Source organism: Cupressus sempervirens, chromosome 5 (genome assembly GCF_028749045.1).
Source record: "Cupressus sempervirens isolate cs-2001-9-10 chromosome 5, ASM2874904v1, whole genome shotgun sequence".
In the NCBI taxonomy this organism is placed as follows: Eukaryota; Viridiplantae; Streptophyta; class Pinopsida; order Cupressales; family Cupressaceae; genus Cupressus; species Cupressus sempervirens.
The window spans coordinates 420,688,814-420,705,634 of record NC_143122.1 but is presented as its reverse complement, the minus strand read 5'-3'; the positions used below and the strand labels follow the sequence as shown (position 1 = coordinate 420,705,634).

At 38.3% G+C, this 16,821-nt stretch overlaps 1 protein-coding gene across 9 annotated transcripts in view; it reads left to right on the top strand.

Moving 5' to 3' along the window:
- LOC149556577 (putative LRR receptor-like serine/threonine-protein kinase At1g06840) overlaps positions 1-16,821 on the top strand; it is a 345,044-nt gene that overhangs the window by 176,929 nt on the left and 151,294 nt on the right. The gene's annotated exons all lie outside the window — the stretch shown is intronic.

Genomic DNA, 16,821 nt, shown 5'->3' with positions numbered 1-16,821 from the left:
ATTGTCTTTGAGAGCTGCTGGAGGAGTGTTAAACTGTTGCGGGGTCTTATAGACCTACAGTGACCAATTTGGCAATAATAGACGTTCTTTTCACACCCCGTGATGGAGAAATGGGTGAGAAAAAGGCAGTAATGAGCTGATAAGAGGTATGACAGTGAGGAAGTAGTGACTACAAAGTACTATCATGGAGCAGGGTGGCTTCCTGAAGGTAAAGTGCAAGACACCACTGATCAATGTAACTGAAGAATGCTGAAAGAGAGAAACAGTCACAGAATAGGCGATGAAATCTCCTTCTGATCTCATAAAAGATGCGGCAACGTGTAAAAACTCTAACTGGCTCCCAAATTGAATAAAGATGCACAAACTCTTACTTGCAAAATTTAATTGTTTTCCAACTTATCTTTGAATTTCTCAAGTTGATTAATGGTAACAATTACAAAAAGTTTGAAGTGATATTATGAATTCAGATTATAACTGGAAAGAGATTCTTTGTATTTAATATGAAAAAGCACCAATCAGAAATGTATGTTTTAACAATGGCACTTGGCTATAGGTAATTTGCCAAATCGTGCCACCCAAAATGACTTTTCTTACTGCCAAACTCAGCCATAATGACTGATATACTTAGTCATCCTCAGCAAATGCAAAACGCTGGTGTAGTTGATGTGCAAGGGGCTATTGCTGTAACGTCACTCCCTTAATACCTCAACATGCTACCAAAATGTACCATAGGTCCCAACAATTACAATGTTGACCTTCTAATCAGGTGTCCCAACACAATATGCGGGGGTGTAGACACATCTAGTTCAGTATGCTGCTGCCGACTGGTGTCTTCCCCAATTTCAACCGAGGCTGCCAATATGCAGATTTCCACTTCCAATTTTGAACACCAAGGTAATCTCCTAGCAAGGCACACAATCTCCACAATTCAGTATTAAACACCATCAGCGATCTCCAAGCCATAGTAGACATAGTAGGACAATTTTGACAATTGTTTACCTCAACACAATTGTCAACGGAAAACTCAGAAAATTCTTTAAACCCTCAACCAGATGATATGAGCAAGATAAAATATATAATTCCAGACTATTCTCCTTAGCCATAAGAATAAAATAGGAGAATGTTGGCAAATTGTATACTTAAGCACAATTGCCTAGAACTTTTTAGACGAGACCCTTATACTTCAACAAGAGCTCACAAGTCAGAAATCAGGAAAAGCTACAAAGGCACAAAAAGGAAATATATATTCAAGTGTGCTTTTTCCAATGCAATGAGCTCTCATTTATAATCTTCCGTTGGCCAAAGTTTCCTAAATAACTCCACTTCAGAAATTGTGGAAGTTTCCCAAAAGAACTCAACACTAGAAAGTTTCCAACACGCTTTTTAGAAATATCTCTTAATGTCACTATTTCTTAATTTTAACACATGTTAAAATTCAATTCTGAAAATTCAAATTTGTATTTGCTAAAAAACACTTTACATTTGATATTTGCAAAAGAATATAAATGTCCTTGTATTATTCATTTCTCGAGTATACAACTGATATTTTACAAAAGAATGAAATGAATTGAAATGCTGAAAGTGAAACATCTCACACAATCCATGAGTTAACTCTACTACCTTTCATACATATTCAGAATATGAAAAATAAGACATATGAAGGTAGGGTTAGAGATAACCAGTCATTGCCTTTTCAGCTTTTGACTGGTTAAGCGATCCATGATGCTGCTCTTGATCTAGCTCCTAATCCGTTGAGTTCCGGTCTTCATTTCCTTGCATGAAGAAAAGGTGGGGTTAGATCTCAAAAGATCTAAGCAATGACTTAATATCTATAACCAATTATCCTATACATGTACTATCTTTCGTTATTCTGAATACATATCAAAGATAGTAAAAGTACAATTTCAGTGTTCAAATGAGGAAAAAATCAGAAAAATATAATGTTAAAGGGACGTATTTTTTTTTTATATGAAACCTTTCATTATATCAAGTACAAGCATGTTTGGATCATAAGGAATAGTTGCAAATCACAGAAAGTGGTTTATGGGTGTCACAAGCCTGCGCTCAAACCTCATAAATGATACAAGAAAGTAGCTGCTACAGAGGTACTAGAAATAAAGATATCATGTACTAAATTCAATGCAAGATGTTCATCAAGATTCAACTAAGAGGCTAGGCCAAAACAGTTGAAGGGTTCGAGTTGTTATTCAACAAAGAAGTTTGTGTAGAAGTAAACATAAACTCCAGTTACATTTGTTAATGAAGCAACGAAAAAGAGTAAACAATAAAGGGAAATACAGCAAGCAAAATGGGTTGTAAAGCTGGTATAAACTGGATACCTATGCTAAAAAATGTTGACCTTTATCTAAGATAATTTAAAAATGAGAAAACCTGATTGCTTAACAGTAATAGTGACATAAGATGTCAACAATAAGTCACATAAGTGTGCATATAGAAGCATGAATAATCGTGGCTAGAACATGTAGTTTTAAAACCTATAACAATGATGTAAACAAAGATTATGAGTGATGGAAAGGGAGAAGAAATATCATTGATCTGACAGAATGGGAAATTTTCTTTCAAAGTTGCTCATCCTCAACTAGGGTTAAAATGATTCATAGAAGCACATCACTAACAGGGTTTGCTATTTAGTTGCTATTTCATGAAGGTAAGTAGAATTAGCAGGCCAGATGAATGACCAAAACCCTCATCCAAGAGTAAACCACGGTCAAATAATGTTCTTGTAGGAGATGCTCAGTGATTTAGAAAGAAAAAAATCATGTGCAAGCTTCAACAGAAAATCAACACGTTTAGGAAAATATGTAGGAACCCTGTAGCTGAAACCCTCAAATGGCAGAGAGAAACAAATTTTGGGTTAAAGGAAATGAAAGAAGTCAAGAATGCAACCCTTGCAGAAATTTCAGCAAAAAACCTCTGGAGTTTGCAAACAAAAGTTTGTAAGATGGTTCACCAATCATCAGATTTGAAGGAATAATGGAAATGATAATGAAATCTGAAGATGTGCAAGGGTAAAAGCATTATTTTTAAAAAAAATTTCTAAAAAAAGTAAAAAAAAATCCTTTACAAGCATTAACAAAGACCCATTTCGAGTTGATAATGGAAGGGAAGAATCTAATGTCTAGTAAAGAAACATCAAACCCTTCACGACGGCTCGAGCAAGTTGAAAATGAACAATATTACTCTTTTTTACCAGCAGCTTCAGCAGCAAGTAACTAGATACAAGTGAAATTTTTTGCAACTCGTAAATCTTTGCAAAGTCTCAGCTTGCATAATACAAGGAAAAACCTAGCAAACCCGTATCATGGCGGTTTCCAAATGACAATCAAATAAATATACTCATCCTTATGAAATGAACAGCAAATCCAATCATCGTGGATTTAAAACTCTTTAATTCCAAACACAGCTTCTAAATAGTGACTAGAAAAGTGGTAAAAGACAGATATATTACCTTCAGCAGAGGCAGCTTTCTGTCATGTCCCCTCTTTTAGCTCAATCTAGCAGAGACATATGAGTCAGCTTATTATGGGGTCTTGCAGGCTGACAGGGTTGGATAGAGACCTAGTATGGTTATTCAGTGTTGGGGACTTGATGTTCTGGCAGTTATTGATCAGTTGGGAGATGTTCCTTGTTTTTAGGAGGTTGTTCCTACATTTTAGGAGGTATGATCTTGCCCAAGGTTGGGTCTCCATGAGATTACTCTTTGGGTTCAATTTTAGAGGGATAGGGCTTGTTTCCTAAATTTTAGGAGCATCCCTAGATTTTAGGGATGAGACTGCGAGTGAATCCTTGATTTCCGACTTCAGTCACAGATAGGTGACAGGATGATTCTATGGTTTGTGATGTCAATTGGGCATTTTGTGGCTATTTGGGTTATATTTATAATATTTCCTGAGTTAGCATTTAATAATTAAATAAGGCCAAGTTATAGCCATTTTGGAGTAATAAGGGGTTTTTGGCCTCATCTGGATTAATTATCCCTTGGTGTAATAGCTTGTTGGAAAGGTCTTGAACTTTTCTAAATATTTCTCTTTTGACTCAGAGCATTTCGGTGAATAGATTTATTTCTATTGGGAAAAATGTCATTTTTTGGATACTTAACCACTTTTAAAATGAGAAATATATTATTTCATAACCCAACGCCACATGGAGACACTTTTAGGGTTTGAGCTAAGTTTGGTGGGTTATAAGGAGATGAAGACAAAGTTCAAAGGTATTATTGACATATTACATTTGGATTTGGGTTTTGGGCTTTGATTGAGCTTTCAGCATTTGAGACGCCAAACCCTCTTGCTTTGCCTATTTGGGACGTAGCCCCCAAAACAGTGGTTCGGATTCTTAACAGTTAGAAGCATCTTGGAGATTGTGCATTGTTTCTTCAGGGGAACGCAATATTGAGTCAGACTTTTAGCTTGGGTTTGGACATTTTATCTACGTGTGGACACTTTGTAGCTGTACGGCCGCACTTGGCAGCCATATTCTTTCCCACGTGCAGCACTTGAAGAGCTGGAATCTAGCCATAACTTCTTTTTGGGCTCATATTTTTCATTCACGCCTTCAATTTGGCTTTGTCCGTGGTTGTATTCATCTAGATATGATTATAAATGTTCATCCGATTACTTATTAGGCGTATATTCAAGAAAATCTACTTGAAGCGACTTTATTTTAAATATATTCGGAATACATTTTCAGAATTGGTTCATGTTATTGTACTTTTATTATTACTAATTGAAAATCATCAAAAATACAAAACAATCAAACCCTTTTGCAACTTCTGTCTAGCTCTGCAAGAAAATTTTAATAAATAGGGAAAACAAATTCAAAGATATAAATTTACAGCAGATTAGCAGAAGAAATCCACTAGGGATCTTTCAGTGGTATCAGAGCTTACATCCTGCTAGCCTGTAGGGTTTGTAAGAAATTGTGACAACAGATTTCAGCATCTGGGTATTGGCTAAAAAGTTTTTATAATTCATTTTGGCATCTGGGTATTGGTTAAAAAGTTTTGATAATTCATTTCTGCATCTAGGTACTAGCTAAAAAGTTTTGATAATTCATTTTGGCATCTGGGTATTGGATAAAAAGTTTTGATAATTCATTTTGACATCTAGGTGCTAGCCAAAAAGTTTTGATAATTCATTTTGGCAAAGGTTTGGAATAAACTAGGAACCTACCATGGCTAGAAATAAAAATGGGTGCTCTAAGGTTTCATTTTCGTTAACAAGAACAAGTAAGATGCCTCTTGCAAAGAAATTCAATGTTGTAGTTATGAGCAGCTATCATCAGTATTTTTCTCTTTCTAAGGAGATACACAACCTGCTTTCCTTTACAGAATTTATGGGTGTACCTGAAGCAGATGATAATTGGGTATCTACAAGCTCTTTTCAGCAGCAAAAAGAGAAAGAAGTGTTAAATGATAATAAAGAAGCCATTGGTCACAAATTGGAAGAGATTACAATTAGGGGACAAACCATTAGAGATGTTGGAAATGTGACACCAAGGTGTGAAGCCTATTCTGAAATTTGCAACAGCAATTCAAATCATGAGTTAACATTTATTTCAAATGAAGGTAATGATGTTGATGATGGTATTCAACTTAAGAATAGAACAACAAGTAATACAAAGGGCTAGGATTATTTTGGTGAGTTTGCACAAGAGAGTAATCCGGACATAGGCATTTCAGAGACATTGGATGATGAGGCTTCATGTCATGATGAGTCTGATTTCTTAGACCATACCCTAGAAATCAGACTAGTGTGTACTCATAATGACACTGAATCCCAAGATCGTGATTCGGTTGTATGTGTAGACACATGGGGAGCTAATGAGAGTGAGCATAGTGTGGTGACAGCAGTTTCATTGTTGACAGAGGAGGTGGTCTCAGAGGTACAAAGTTGCAGTACTATAAATGAGGATACAGTGAATGCATGTTGGATACTCCTTACAGTGATGTACATGACTCTGACATAGTATTCTACCATATCGCGAATTCAGAGGTAGCACACATGCCTGAGAACTACCATTTTCAGACTCCTCATCGCTTGATTAGACAACTCAAGGTTGATGACAAGAGGGTAGACATAGTGGTTGAGCACTTTGATGTCACTCAACATATGTTATCTACACTCAGTTGGAGTGCTCTTATGACTGATGAGCAAGATAGTGGAGGATTTTCCATGGCAGATTTCCATGCTCTTCATAAGGCTATGGGGATATTGAAGCAAGACTTATACTATCCGTGTTGTGATAGTGCGCTCCTATCTTCAGAGGATACAGTTATTGACTGTAGGCACCTGACTCAGCAGTTTGGGAGGATTGGTCGGTGGGACCAGCAAATGATCTAGCATTCTGTCAAGTAGTTTCCGACATGGGCTATCACATCTATATCACAGAGACTTCATCCGGGATCATGGTTACAGAATGATGTGGGTATTAGCAGACATGATGCTTTGGACGATTATTACTTTCGTGGTGGTATCACAATGGTTGCGGAGAGATATGGCATGATAGAGGTTTCTAGTTATCCCTGTTTATACCTGATGGATGGGTGTTGGTTTAGATGGTGTTGGAATCTGGGTGTTGTTTTGTTTGATGCCTAGTCTTACAGGGATTCTAGTATGTTACCACCTTGGTTGTGGGAACACTCTCATCTAGTGTGGGATCTTGGTATTATCCCATGCAGTGCATTTGATTGGGTGATCCTTGATGTGTTGTTTCATTTCACACACCCAAGAGTGTATATCAGAGTGGCGCAATAGGAGTTTGTTCATTGCTTGTGGGCAAGCATCTCCGAGAGGGGAGGACTGTCATGTGCCCTCTTTTAGCTTAGTCTAGCAGAGACATGTGAGTCAGCTTATTATGGGGTCTTGTAGGTTGACAGTGTTGGATAGAGACCTAGTATGGTTATTCAATGTTGGGGACTTGATGTTCTGGTAGTTATTGATCAGTTGAGAGACGTTCCTTGTTTTTAGGAGGTAGTTCCTACTTTTTAGGAGGTATGATCTTGCCCAGGGTTGGGTCTCCATGAGATTACTCTTTGGGTTTAGTTTTAGAGGGATAGGGCTTGTTTCCTAAATTTTAGGGATGAGACTGCGAGTGAATCCTTGATTTCCAACTTCAGTCACAGACAGGTGACAGGATGATTTTATGGTTTGTGATGTCAGTTGGGCATTTTGTGGCTATTGGGTTATATTTTTAATATTTCTTAAGTTAGCGTTTAATAATTAAATAAGGCTAAGTTATAGCCATTTTGGAGTAATAAGGGGTTTTTGGCCTTATCTGGATTGCTTATCCCTTGGTGTAATAGCTCGTTGGAAAGGTTTTGAACTTTTCTAAATATTTCTCTTTTGACTCAGAGTCGGTGCACGGATTTCTTTCTATTGGGAAAAAGGTCATTCTCTGGATACTTAACTACTTTAAAAATGAGAAATATATTATTTCATAACCGAATGCCACATGGAGACACTTTTAGGGTTTGAGCTAAGTTTGGTGGGTTATAAGGAGATGAAGACAAAGTTTGAAGGTATTATTGACATATTACATTTTGGATTTGGGTTTTGGGCTCTGATTGAGCTTTCAGCATTAGGGACGCCAAACCCTCTTGCTTTGCCTGTTTGGGATGTAGCCCCCAAAACAATGGTTTGGATTCTTAGCAGTCAGAAGCATCTTGGAGATTGTGCATTGTTTCTTCAGGGGAACGCAATATTGAGTCTAAGTTTTAGTTGGGGTTTGGACATTTTATCTACGTGTGGACACTTTGCAGCTGTATGGCCGCACTTGGTAACCATATTCTTTCCCACGTGCAACACTTGTAGAGCTGGAATCTGGCCGTAACTTCTTTCTGGGCTCATATTTCTCATTCATGCCTTCAGGTTGGCTTTGTCCTTGGTTGTATTCATTTGGATATGATTATAAATCTTCATCCAGTTACTTATTAGGCATATATTCAAGAAAATCTGCTTGAAGCGACTTTGTTTTAAATATATTCGGAATACATATTCAGAATTGGTTCATGTTATTGTACTTCTGTTATTACTTATTTAAAATCATCAAAAATACAAAACAATCAAACCCTTCTGCAACTTCTGTTTAGCTCTTCAAGAAAATTTTAATAAACAGGGAAAACAAATTTAAAAATACAAATTTACAGTAGATTAGCAGAAGAGATCCATCAGGGATCTTTCACTTTCAAACACGGGTTTGATGAAATGCAAAAGAAGAATCATGATTCCAGTCACACATCAAAAATGCCTCAAATATGGCAGCTCCAGCGAGAAGGAAAATACAGATCTCATGGCGGTCGCAAATGAAGTCAAAATGGCTTCCAAATCCTAGCCGACTTCCTTTTTCCAATCTCTCCAATACAATGTAAATGCGAAATGAGCAACTTTAGGGTTGTGAATGGTAAATACTATGCCTTCATCATATTACATAAACTTTAGAATCCGCTAGTGACTTTATCTTTATTTTTCAAAGAAATGTAATATGCCGTGAGAGGGGGAAGAAGGATAAAGTTTTGTGCCATGGGGTGTGGAAGGGTTAAGTGTTAGTATTTTAACACTTAGATTTTGTAAGTATTTGCATTTTTAATAAGGTTATTAATTGGTTTTTTATGAGCCATTTTATAATTTTATTAAATGCAAATATATAGACGTTTTCAAAGTCATGTATCTTTTTCAATCTTGTGCTTACAAATTTTTAGGGATTTCAAGTCAATATGACATGTTTTTTAAAATACTAAGTCTTAGGAGTTATTGTTTTCAAAGACTTAGTACTATCATTTAAGGTCATGGAGAATATCTGAGGCTTCTTGAGTCATTTCAGGACTGTGGGTCAAATTTAGACCTTGTCTTAGCAATTTGAAGCCATTTATTGACATTTTGAGTTTTTTGAGGGCAGTTTTAGTGAGTCATAAGTCTCTTTATGGCTTAGTGGACCTTTTTCAAAAGTGCATCATTATTTTTAGTGATTATTACTCCTTTTTTATAGGCATTTTTCATGGATTCGACCCTAAGGGGTTTGTATTTAGTATTTTGAACTCTGATTTTGGAGGGAGTTATGATTATGCAAGGGAGGCTTGTGAGACATTTTTTGTCCTCAACATTTTTGTGCAGAAATTTGTAACTCATTTTGAAAATCAAATACAAAGTAACAGCGGCTGAGTTTATGTTATCTGAATTTGTTTTTGAGCCTTCTTTTCTTTCTGTAATTTTGTGTGTACTTTCAGGTGATTTGATGAAGACAACTAGTGAATCATCATTTTTCCATGTTGCTTTGTCTCACCCAAACACCTAGTTAGCAAAAAAGTATGTTTATTTGCAACTTGTAGTTCATGTTTTAAAAGGTGAAGCTCATAAGAGAGGCATCTTGTTTCCTCCTTATTCCGGTTCATTTTCAAACTTTATTACAAAATATTTATACAAGCCTATATAGAAAGGAAGTGTTTTGTACTCGTTTAGATATGTTAGTAATCTGTCCTAGTTACCAGTATTTGAACCTTCATATCATATTTTGGTGTATCACCTAGTTCTCTAGTTTAGAGTTTAAGATCTTGGATTTATTTTAGTAACGTCTATCCCTTTTTCCCAACAAGTTCATGTTAGTTTTCTAGAGTTATTAGTGATTATCCAATAGGAACCGGCCTAGAATCTGAAGGTTTCATTTCTACGTAAGCATTTCCTACATGTAGAAATGAATCCCATGTTACGTAAGATTGTTAAACTTGTTTAGTTTAACATGGTGCAAAATTTTAGCCTTAACAGTCATTATTATAATAATATAAACATTATTAGAATAATGCAACTCAATGATTAATAAATAAATAAGAGCTCATGCAATTATTACTTTATTAACTGCAGGTGACAACCAACTGCTGAAGCTACCCACTACATTGACAAAAATAGCAACTGCCAAAAATAGACCTACTAAAAATAGTAAATATATAGCTGGAATCCCCAAAACACCTTGTTAGCCCTTGAGGGTCGCTATGATGAGCTAACTCCATCAACTGCATAGACCCGCCAAAAATGGGGACAGTACAACCCTACCTCCCCAGGATTGCTTGTCCTCAAGCAATCCGACATCATACAAAAACCTCCATTGGGATCCCATAAGAAACAAGTGATGTCTCTGTCCTCACTGAACCAATAGAATGCCAAAACCATCAACAAAACCAATAACATGACCTCCGACTCAGCACCAAGTACCTGTGCTGGTGATGTAAAAGTCAAAACATCACTAACAGACAAATCCATAGGAGATCTCAACATGCTCTCCTTCATTAAGCCTACCCAATCATCCTGTAGACAATCCAACTTAGGCTCAAACCAACTCTGTACCTGGTGCAAATCCTGAACATGTGAGTCAAATACCAACTTATAAATACTCATCATAGTATAAACTCTATCATCAGTATGATCATCTTCATAGACATTCTCATGTTGCTGTGATGACTCATCCTCAATCTAATCAATGTATACCCACATACCACGATTCACTGCTCCCTTTGGCCTCAACACGCAAGTATGACCTTTAGAGAAAGGCCCCTTGCACCAAAAGCAAAGTTGACGCCTCCTCTAATCCTCTCTTGAAGTGACATTAGATCTCCCCACTGACTTGCCCTTGTCCTCAATAACTGTCGGGAACTCCTCATCATTAGGCAGAAGAGCAAAAGATTTTGAAGCAACCTTGCTTCGAGAAGAAGACTCCAAGTCTCGTGCCTTCCTCATCGCTACTTGGAGAGAAGATGGGTTCAATGACTTCACCCATCCACTGAGTGGCTCAGTCAATCCCTCCATAAATAAGATCATACGTCTGCGCTTCGAAATATCATAAACCATGACTGAAAGCCTCTAGAACTCACTAATGTAACTGTCTAATCCACTAGATTGTAATAATCCCATCCCCCCTCCGGAGAGGAAACAATCGAAACAATGGTGTACGGACCATTGGAGTGTTGTTATAGACACTGTATGGTATCAAGGAGGGATGCACAGGAGAGTCCGTATGGTGGTGTTTGTTGACCAAAACCTTGTTGTACGATGACAAAGGAGTGCAGTTAGGAATGGCCGTACAGTCTTTAGGGAAAAATGCACGAGGTGATGTCCATATGGGTGATCAGAGCAGTGGAGCCGTACGGTGGGAGCCAAAAATGCCATATTGATGGGATGTGTGGGTGGCCGTATGGTGGGAAAGTGTTCAGAACAGCTGTACGGTAGAATAATGGAGGTCGTACGGTGGAGTAATGGAAGTCGTATAGTTGCAAATTGAGATGTGAGGGTCGTACGGTGAGCTTGGGATTGAACTTGGAGGTCCTATGGTGTATGGTAGTGGGTGGAAATGAATGGCAGGGTTATGTACGGGGAGTGATTGCAAATCAATAGATAATGTGAACGTACAACAAAATTTAATGCAGAAAAACAATAAATGGAATTACACAGGACAAGGGAGTAGATTAAATTAAACACAATGAATATTCGCAATATGATGGTGCTCCAACTTGCCAGATCTGAGCAAAGTGTTACAGCCAACAGAATAGGGTGAGGTTTGAATCCCACCGAAACTGGACAAAACCAAATAGGAAAGGTCTTTCACTTCTAAAATGCCGAACAATAGAGAACCTCAACTGGAATTTGTAATACAAAGAAATAATCCAAAATCGCATACCTAATGACTACCTACAAGCCGTGCTTAAATACCCATCGAAGAAAATTTTCCAAGGGTGTACAAAGATAGCTGACGACAACACAAACTATGAAAATAAAACAAAAATGGGTCCAAGATATACTAAATCAATCGGCCTATTAACAATAGTTTGATTAATGATTTATTTTATAACGGGAACATTACAAGCCTCCTATCCCAAAATTTTCTTGTCCTCAAGCAAATGCAATGCTAGATGTTGTAGAATATGCTTGCCCTCCCACGTTGCGTCATCCAATGAAAAGTGTTTCCAACATACCAAATATTCCTTCAGTATGCAGTTTCATAGGGTCTTCTCACATACTTCGATGATCTCAGCTAGTTTCAATATGAGCTTTCCTTCTTCATTGAGCGGCAAAAGATCTGTGGCTACCATGATGTTCTGTCCCATGGCTTTCTTCAAGCATGAAACATGAAAAATGTTATGAATATGACTCCCCTCTAGAAGTTCCATCTTGTAGGCGACTTCACCAATGCGGTGAACTACATGATAGAGGCCATAAAATCGTGGCTTCAATTTTTCTTTTCCCTTTTCCTTCAATGAGGATTGTCGGTATGGATGGAGCTTGAGATAGACCAAGTCTCCTACTTCGAAACTCCTCTCTATTCGGTGTCTATCGACGTACATCTTCTGTTGATTCTGTGCTCGTTTAAAGTTTTCCTTTAGTCATCTTAGGATGTCCTGCCCCTCCTGAAGCCAATCCCTCACAATTGGTGCACGACTATCACCCATAACTGTGTCGGTGAAGGAAAGGGGTTTGTACTTGTATAGAGCTCTGAACAGTGGCATCTTGATGGACATGTGGCACGTGGTATTGTAACAATAACCTAGGTGTATCCATTTGACCCATGCATGTTGTTGTATCAAAACATAGTTCCAAAGGTAACCTTTGAGCCACTTATTCACAATCTCCATTTGTCTATCTGTCTTAGGGTGGTAACTAGTACTTGGTGACAATTTTGTCCCTGCCAGTTAAAACAATTATGTCTAGAAGATACTGATAAATCGTCCATCCTAATCACTGACAATGTTTCGAGGTAATCTGTGTAGATGAAAAACTTCTCTGAAAAAATAGATCGGCTACCTGTGCAGCCTAAAAGTCTGAGGGGATGGTGAAGAAATGTGCGTACTTCATCAGTCTGTCAACCATCATGAAAATACAATCCTTTCCGTTCACCTTGGGAAGTCTAGTAAAGAAATCCATCGAGATACTTTCCCACTTCTGTTCTAGAATTGGCAGAGGTTGTAGTAACCCAGTAGGTAGAGTATGTTCAGATTTGTTCTGCTGGCAGACTGCGCACTCTCTTACATATTGCAATATGTCTCCTTTAAGACCTTTCCGTGAAAACCTCTCCTTGAGACGTCTATAAGTTTTAAGGAAACCTTGGTGTCCTGCCAAGGGTGAGTCATGTACCTCCTTCAAGATTTTCTGCTTCAATTTGGATTCCGACACTAAAAATATCCGATTCTTATAGTAAATGATGTCATTCACCACTTTGTACCGATCATCCTAGTTGTTACCATCCATTAGCTCACAGGCAAATGTGTTTTTGGAATGTTCTACCAACAAATGTGCTTTTCAGTTTGCTGAAATCTGGGTCAGTAAGCAGATGGTGGGTTTCCTGGACAAAGCATCTACAACCACATTGTTCTTTCCTTTCATATATTCAATGTCAAAATCAAAAGCCTGAACCTTACTTACTCATATTTGTTGCATCTCGTTCAAGTCCCGTTGCTCTCGAAAATATCTCAAACTATTATGATCCGTACGAACGACAAACTTGGCACCCACCAGATACTGTTGGAACTTGGTTAGTGCATGTACGATGGCCAACATCTCTTTGTCATAAATGGAATATAAGCGTTTTGTTTGCGTAAGCTTCCTGCTTTCATAGGCTGTGGGGTGTCTATCTTGCATCAGTACCACGCCAATGCCTTCTCCGGATGTGTTGCACTCCAAAATGAACGGTTGAATGAAATCACGTAATGCAAGTACGGGACAAGTGCTCATTGCCTCTTTTATCTTATCAAAAGTGAGTTGCACATTTTCATTCCACCGGAAAGAACCCTTCCTTGTCAGATCCTTTAAGGGTGCACTGAGCTGAGAGAATCCTGCAACGAACCTCCAGTACTAATTGCACAGTCCAAAAAATCATTGCAATTTCATGAGTGATTTTGGGGGAGGCCAATCAAGGATAGCTTGAATCTTCTCCTGATGAACTTGAACTCCATATTTACTGACAACATGCCCCAGGTACAATATTTTTGTCATACCGAATTCACACTTGGATCACTTGGCGAGCAAGGACCGATCTTTCATGATCCTTACGACTTCATTTAGATGCTTCAAGTGCTCTTCCCATGTCCTGCTATAAATAAGAATATCATCAAAAAATACCAATAAGTACTTATGCAATTGTTTGTTGAAGATGCGACTCATGCATGATTGGAATGTAGCAAGTGCATTTGTTAATCCGAACGACATGACTAGGAACTCATAATGCCTGTAGTGACAATGAATGACCATCTTTTCCACGTCTTCTTCTCTTATGCGGATTTGGTGGAATCTGGAATAGAGATCTATTTTTGAAAAATAGACTGCGCCATATAATTCATCCAGTAACTCATCTATCTTTGGAATGGGATATCTATTTTTTATTGTTCTTTTGTTCAACGCAAGGTAGTCCATACACATGCGTATTGTCTTGTCCTTCTTTTTGACCAATACCATTGATGACGCAGAAGGGCTAGAACTGGGACGGATCCATCCTTTCTCTAGCAATTCTTGAATCATCCTTTTGATCTCATCTTTGAATTTCTTGGGATGGCGATAGGGTGTGGTTATGACTGGCTTGGCTCTTGCTTCCAACTCAATAGTATGTTCAAATCCTCGATGAGATGATATGCTAGGAGGAATGTCTATAAAAACTCTATCATGATAACTCAAGATATTCTAGAAATCATCATCCGGGGGAGGTGTCCATTGCCCTTTTATAGGTTTTGCCAACACTAAATAGTGGGCAGCCCAAGCAACGTCATCAGGCCGAAAATTACCTCCATCCAATGTGCAGAAACTTTCTTCGGACTGTTATTTCTAATTCCACGGAGAACAACCTTCTTTCCATTAAGAACAAAAGTGAAGTCCATTCGTTTGAAGCTCTAAGTGTATTCATCAAGTGTCTCCATCCACTGTATGCCCAAAATAACCTCCATGTTATCAAGGTCCACTATGAAGAAATCCTTGGTCACTGTGTGATTTGCCGTTGTAATATTGAGCTGAGGAACAAGGTGTGTGCAGGGCAGAAGAGTCCCTTCAACGACCTTTACCTAGAATCCTACGTGCATCTCCATAGGTAGACCTCTTTGCTTCACCAGAGATGAGTTTATGAAGTTTAGAGTAGCCCCGCTATCGAGCATCACCATAACCCTTTGTCCTTCAAGGGTTCCCCATACATGAAACATGGTACACCTCGGGCTACTGGCAAGGGCGATAGTTCCTCCACGTTGTACCAATACTGCAATTCAAATGATCTTTAATAGGCTGTGGTAAATCATCCCACTCTGTAAAATTGCCAGCACGTCATCAACAAAAGGAGCGGCCTCAGACTCAATATTGACCGCATCCACCTTAGGTCTCAGAAACTTGGGCCTCTGCAGCCTATAATGAGTGCTAGTATGTATGTCAGCTCTGTCAACTAATCTACCACGATCCTGAACTTGAACCCGATCTGCATCTCTGTACCCAACACCATCTTGGGTTCTATCCTTGACTCGAGATCTATGAGAATCAACAGAAACATCTTGAGCTCTCTCCCTACTCCTTCCTTGAGGAAGTGCTATCTGTTGTAGAGTATCAGACAACTGCTGCAATACACCTGTCATATGCTGTTACCCAGATGCAATATTCCTAAATGCCTGCAGGGCATCTGTATCAACCTTAGCATCTGTGGGTCGTAGTCTAGTGCCACCAGAACAACCCAAACTTCCAACCGAACCAGACTGAATCTCAGGCTCTCCTCCAGGAGGCGAATTATGTTATCTTCGGGTATAGTGCATACCCAACACAAATCTCCTATCATCAGCCATGATGGAAAAATAATGGATCACATACTGACCACTAACCATTGATTCGAATCCCAATTCCTGCAAGCTGGTAGGAAACTGCTCTAATACCACTGTAAAAACCCTAATAGGCTCACAAATTGAATAGAGATGCACAAACTCTTATTTGCAAAATTTAATTGTTTTCCAACTCATCTTTGAATTTCTCAAGTTGATTAATGGTAACAATTACAAAAAGTTTGAAATGATATTATGAATTTAGATTGTAACTGGAAAGAGATTCTTTGTATTTAATATGAAAAACCACAAATCAGAAATTTATGTTTTAACAGTGGCACCTGGCTGTAGGTAATTTGCCAAATCGTGCCACCCAAAATGACTTCTCTTACTGCCAAACTCAGCCACAATGATTGATATCCTTGGCCATCCTTAGCAAATGCAAAATGCTGGTGTAGTTGACATGCAAGGGGCTGTTGATGTAATGTCATTCCCTTAATACCTCAGCACGTTGGCAAAATGTACCGCAGGTCCTAGCAATAGCAACATTGACCTCCTAATCAAGTGTCCCAATACAAAACTCAAGGGTGACATGTCTGGTCTAGTATGCTATTGCCGACTGGTGTCTTACCCAATTTCGACCAGGGCTACTAATATGCATATTTCCAGTTCCAATTTCAAACACCAAGGTAATTTCCCAGCAAGACACACAATCTCCACAACTCAGTATTAAACACTATCAATAATCTCCAAGCCACAATAGTCACAATAGGAGAATTTCAATAGTTGTTTACCTCAGCACAATTGTCAATGAAATACTCAGAAAATTCTTCAAACCCTCAGCCAGATGATATGAGCAAGATAAAATATATAATTCCAGACTATTCTCCTTGGCCACAGGAATACAATAGGAGAATGTAGGCCAACTGTATAATTGCCTAGAACTTCTCAGATGAGACCCTTATACTTGAGCAAGGGCTCACAAGTTAGAAATAAGGGAAAGCCACAAAGATAGAAAAAATATATATATATTCAAGCGTGCT